Consider the following 6285-nt stretch of genomic DNA (forward strand, 5'->3'; position numbering starts at 1 on the left):
TTTATTTAACCAGGTAGGCTAGTTGAGAACAAGTGCTCATTTGCAACTGCGACCTGGCCAAGATAAAGCATAGCAATTCGACACATACAACAACACAGAGTTACACATGGAATAAACAAAACATACAGTCAATAATACAGTAGAACAAAAGAAAACAAAAAGTCTATATACAGTGAGTGCAAATGAGGTAAGTTAAGGCAATAAATAGGCCATGGTGGCAAAGTAATTACAATATAGCAATTAAACACTGGAATGGTAGATGTGCAGAAGATGAATGTGCAAGTAGAGATACTGGGGTGCAAAGGAGCAAGATAAATAAATAAATACAGTATGGGGATGAGGTAGGTAGATAGATGGGCTGTTTACAGATGGGCTATGTACAGGTGCAGTGATCTGTGAGCTGCTCTGACAGCTGGTGCTTAAAGCTAGTGAGGGAGATATGAGTCTCCAGCTTCAGAGATTTTTGCAGTTCGTTCCAGTCATTGGCTGCAGAGAACTGGAAGGAAAGACGACCAAAGGGGGAATTGGCTTTGGGGTGACCAGTGAGATATACCTGCTGGAGCGCGTGCTACGAGTGGGTGCTGCTATGGTGACCAGTGAGCTGAGATAAGGCAGGGCTTTACCTAGCAGAGACTTGTAGATAACCTGTAGCCAGTGGGTTTGGCGACGAGTATGAAGCGAGGGCCAACCAACGAGAGCGTACAGGTCGCAATGGTGGGTAGTGTATGGGGCTTTGGTGACAAACGGATGGCACTGTGATAGACTGCATCCAGTTTGTTGAGTAGAGTGTTGGAAGCTATTTTATAGATGACATCACCGAAGTCGAGGATCGGTAGGATGGTCAGTTTTACGAGGGTATGTTTGGCAGCATGAGTGAAGAATGCTTTGTTGCGATATAGGAAGCCGATTCTAGATTTAACTTTGGATTGGAGATGCTTAATGTGAGTCTGGAAGGAGAGTTTACAGTCTAACCAGACACCCAGGTATTTGTAGTTGTCCATGTATTCTAAGTCAGAGCCGTCCAGAGTAGCGATGCTGGACGGGCGAGCAGGTGCGGGCAGTGATCGATTGAATAGCATGCATTTAGTTTTACTTGCGTTTAAGAGCAGTTGGAGGCCACGGAAGGAGAGTTGTATGGCATTGAAGCTCGTCTGGAGGTTAGTTAACACAGTGTCCAAAGAGGAGAAGTATACAGAATGGTTTCAACTGCGTAGAGGTGGATCAGAGAATCACCAGCAGCAAGAGCAACATCATTGATGTATCCAGAGAAGAGAGTCGGCCCGAGAATTGAACCCTGTGGCACACCCATAGAGACTGCCAGAGGTCCGGACAACAGGCCCACCGATTTGACACACTGAACTCTATCAGAAAAGTAGTTGGTAAACCAGGCGAGGCAATCGTTTGAGAAACCAAGGCTGTCGAGTCTGCCAATAAGAATGTGGTGATTGACAGAGTCGAAAACCTTGGCCAGGTCAATGAATACGGCTGCACAGTAATGTCTCTTATCGATGGCGGTTATGATGTCGTTTAGGACCTTGAGCGTGGCTGAGGTGCACCCATGACCAGCTCTGAAACCAGATTGCATAGCGGAGAAGGTACGGTGGGATTCGAAATTGTTGGTAATCTGTTTGTTAACTTGGCTTTCGAAGACCTTAAAAAGACAGGGTAGGATAGATATAGGTCTGTAGCAGTTTGGGTCTAGAGTGTCACCCCCTTTGAAGAGGGTGGGATGACCGCGGCAGCTTTCCAATCTTTGGGAATCTCAGACGATACAAAAGAGAGGTTGAACAGGCTAGTAATAGGGGTTGCAACAATTTCTGCAGATAATTTTAGAAAGAGAGGGTCCAGATTGTCTAGCCCGGCTGATTTGTATGGGTCCAGATTTTGCAGCTCTTTCAGAACATCAGCTATCTGGATTTGGGTGAAGGAGAAATGGTGGGGGCTTTGGTGGGTTGCTGTGGAGGGTGCCAGGCAGTTGACCGGGGTAGGGGTAGCCAGGTGGAAAGCATGGCCAGCTGTAAAGAAATGCTTATTGAAATTCTCAATTACAGTGGATTTATCGGTGGTAACAGTGTTTCCTAGCCTCAGAGCAGTGGGCAGCTGGGAGGAGGTGCTCTTATTCTCCATGAACTTTACAGTGTCCCAGAACTTTTTTGAGTTAGTACTACAGGATGCAAATTTCTGTTTGAAAAAGCTAGCCTTTGCTTTTCTAACTGCCTGTGTATATTTGTTCCTAACTTCCCTGAAAATCACGGGGGGTATTCGATGCTAATGCAGAACGCATTGTTTTTGTGCTGGTCAAGGGCTATATTTATTCCTAGTTCTAAATGTTTTGAGTGGGGCATGCTTATTTAAGATGGTGAGGAAGGCACTTTTAAAGAATAGCCAGGCATCATCTACTGACGGGATGAGGTCAATGTCATTCCAGGATACCCCGGCCAGGTCGATTAGAAAGGCCTGCTCGCAGAAGTGTTTTAGGGAGCGTTTGACAGTGATGAGGGGTGGTCGTTTGGTCGCAGAGCCATTACGGATGCAGGCAATGAGGCAGTGATCGCTGAGATCTTGATTGAAAACAGCAGAGGTGTATTTGGAGGGCGAGTTAGTTAGGATGACATCTATGAGGGTGCCCGTGTTTACGGATTTGCGGTTGTACCTGTTGGGTTCATTGATAATTTGTGTGAGATTGAGGGCATCAAGCTTAGATTGTAGGAGGCCGGGGTGTTAAGCATGTCCCAGTTTAGGTCACCTAGTAGCACGAGTTCTGAAAATAGATGGGGGGTAATCAATTCACATATGGTATCGACGGCACAGCTGGGGGCAGAAGAAGGTCTATATTAAGTGGCAACAGTGAGAGACTTGTTTCTGGAAAGGTGAATTTTTAGAAGTAGAAGCTCGAATTGTTTGGGTACAGACTTGGATAGTAATACAGAACTCTGCAGGCTATCTTTGCAGTAGATTGCAACACCGCTCCCTTTGGCAGTTCTATCTTGGCGGAAAATGTTGTAGTTAGCGATGGAGATTTCAGGGTTTTTGGTGGTTTTCCGAAGCCAGGATTCAGACACGGCTAAGACATCCGGGTTGGCAGAGTGTGCTAAAGCAGTGAGTAAAACAAACTTAGGGAGTAGGCTTCTAATGTTAACATACATGAAACCAAGGCTTTTACGGTTACAGAAGTCAACAAATGAGAGCACCTGGGGAGTGGGAGTGGAGCTAGGCACTGCAGGACCTGGATTAGGATCCCCATTAGCTGTTGCAAAAGCAGCAGCTACTCTTCCTGGGGTCCACACAAAACATAATACAGAATGACATAATACAGAACATCATTAGACAAGAATAGCTCAAGGACAGAACTTCATGCATTTTTAAAAAGGCACACGTAGCCTACATATCAATGCATACACAAGCTATCTAGGTCAAATAGTTGACATCAGCAAACCGCTTGCCCACACAACACCATACACACTGTCTGCCATCTGCCCAGTACAGTAGAAACCGTGATTCATCCGTGAAGAGCACACTTCGCCGACGTGCCAGTGGCCATCGAAGGTGAGCATTTGCCCACTGAAGTCAGTTACAACGCCAAACTGCAGTCAGGTCAAGACCCTGGTGAGGATGACGAACATGCAGATGAGCTTCACTGAGACGGGTTCTGACAAAATTATTTGGTTGTGCAATACCACAGTTTCATCAGCTGTCCGGGTGGCTGGCCTCAGACGGTAACGCAGTTGAAAAAGCCGGATGTGGAGGTCCTGGGCTGCCGTGGTTACACGTGGTCTGCGGTTGTGAGGCTGGTTGGACTTACTGCCAAATTCTCTAAAATGACGTTGGAGGCGGCTTATGGTAGACAAATTAACATTACATTCTCTGGCAACAGCTCTGGTGGACATTCCTGCAGTCAGCATGCCAATTGTACACTCCCTCAAAACTTGAGTCATCTGTAGCATTGTGTTGTCTGACAAAACTGCACATTTTAGGGTGGCCTTTTATTGTCCCCAGCACAAGGTGCACTTGTGTAATGATCATGCTGTTTAATCAGCTTCTTGACTTGTCACACCTGTCAGGTGGATTATTTTGTCAAAGGAGAAATGCTCATTAACAGGGATGTAAACAAATTTGTGCACAAAATTTGGGAGAAATATGATTTTTGTGAGTATGGAACATTTCTGAGATCTTTTATTTCAACTCATGAAACATGAGACCAACACTTTACATGTTGCGTTTATATTTTTGTTCATTATAAATCATTGATTGGGACGTATTATTATAACATAAAATCTCTTCATCTTGAATATATCAACTGTATCTGTAAAATTGTTTTATTGTATCTAAAAAGAAGTTCACCAGGTGAGCCGGTCTGTGAAGATTCCCAGCCCGCTGATCCCAGCCCACTGACTGATCTGATATACAATTTTTTTTACCAACTTATTATTGAGGTTTTTTTTTAAATCCAGAGGGTTACATGTACAAAAAACAATGAAAGAAATGCACACAAACATACCCTCCCACACACTTCCCCGACCCGAAGAAAGCATGCCTCCCACCCCACCCCTTCCCATCCCACCCAGCAACTGAAGTTGCGTATCAGTCCCGCGCCCACCAATCCATCCCAAGTCTCCCCTTACATTCCCCCCAATCCCCCGCCCTCCCCCATAACGATCAGTACCACCCCATTCCCGTGGGCCTGAAAGCAAAGATAATAACAAAAGTCTAAAGTTTGTATGTGTTGGGCTTTAGCTGAGATTGTTCTTTACAGAGTCAAGTATATTTGTCCAGGGCTCAATTGTTCCTTCATAGCACCATTCATTCTGGCTGTTGATAATTCTGTTATAACTTCATTGTAACTGTATCCACTGGTTAAATGGGAGAAAGTGAGGTGGTGCCAGCAGTAATCTTCTCTGAGTGATTGAGAGATTTAATGAGTTATCATTGTTAAGTAACTATAGATGCAAAGCATTGAATATTTAAATGTATGCACTTTGAACTGAATTTTGTAACTTTGCCCCAGAAGCATTTAACTGCAGGGCACTCCCACATCATATGAAGAATGTGTCTGATTTAGGGGACACTGTGAACAGTTGGGAGTTGAGGCCAATTTAATCTTAAAACGTTTCCTTGGTGTTAAATATAATCTGTGAAGAAAATAAACATGTTTAAATTGATGGTTCGAATTACAGGATTCCAAGGTCATATTTTTTAATATTCTGTTTCAGTTGAAGAGTTGTTCTGATTCAATTAGATCTGTGGACTTTTTAATGGCTAGCTCAGAATATTAATGGCTAGCTCAGAGCTTTCCAAAAGTTGTTTATATATTAGATAAGTTCAGTCCGTTCGGGAGCCCAGATAATTTATTTAAATGTGATATACAATATTGAATAACACCACAAACCAGATAACAATCTTGAGAAATGTACAACTTTATTGAGCTATATATTTTTGAATACATAGAATTAACATCTTACAACATTTATATATTCAAGGTACTTTTCCATACTTAAATCATAACAAGTACAATGCAGTGAAAAAGTATTTGCCCCTTTTCTGATTTCTTCAAATTTTTGCATTTTTTGATATTGAATGTTATCAGACCTTCAACCAAAACCTGTGTACACAAATAACAATCTGATACTTATTTAATAACGAAAGTTATGAAACACTTAATGCCTCTGTGTGAAAAAGTAATTGCCCCCTTACACTCAACAACTGGTTGTGCCACCTTTCGCTGCAATGATTGCAACAAAATGCTTCATGCAGTTGTTGATCATTCTCTCACATCGCTGTGGAGCAATTTTGGCCCACTTTTCCATGCAGAACTGCTTTAACTCAGCAACATTTGTGGGTTTTCAAGCATGAACTGCTCGTATCTAGTCCTGCCACAACAACACAATCAGGATTAGGTCTGGACTTTGACTAGGCCATTCCAAAACATAAAATGTGTTGCTTTTTAGCCATTTTCATGTAGACTTGATTGTGTGTTATGGATCATTGTCTTGCTGCATGATCCAGCTGCGCTTCAGCTTATGGATGGATGGCCTGACATTCTCCTGTAGAATTCTAGAATTCTCTGATACAGAGCATTGTTCCTCTAATGATGACAAGTCATCCAGGTCCTGAGGCAGCAAAGCATCCCCAAACCATCACACTACCACCACCACCACCACCACTCTTGACCGTTGGTATGAGGTTCTTACTGTACTGTGTTTGGTTTTTGCCAGACATAATGGGACCCATGTCCTCCAAAAAGTTGACTCAAGTTTGCCAAATAAGTACCTGGAAGCACCCGGATGA

The sequence above is a fragment of the Salmo trutta genome, chromosome 30 (assembly GCF_901001165.1).
Source record: "Salmo trutta chromosome 30, fSalTru1.1, whole genome shotgun sequence".
Taxonomy (NCBI): Eukaryota; Metazoa; Chordata; class Actinopteri; order Salmoniformes; family Salmonidae; genus Salmo; species Salmo trutta.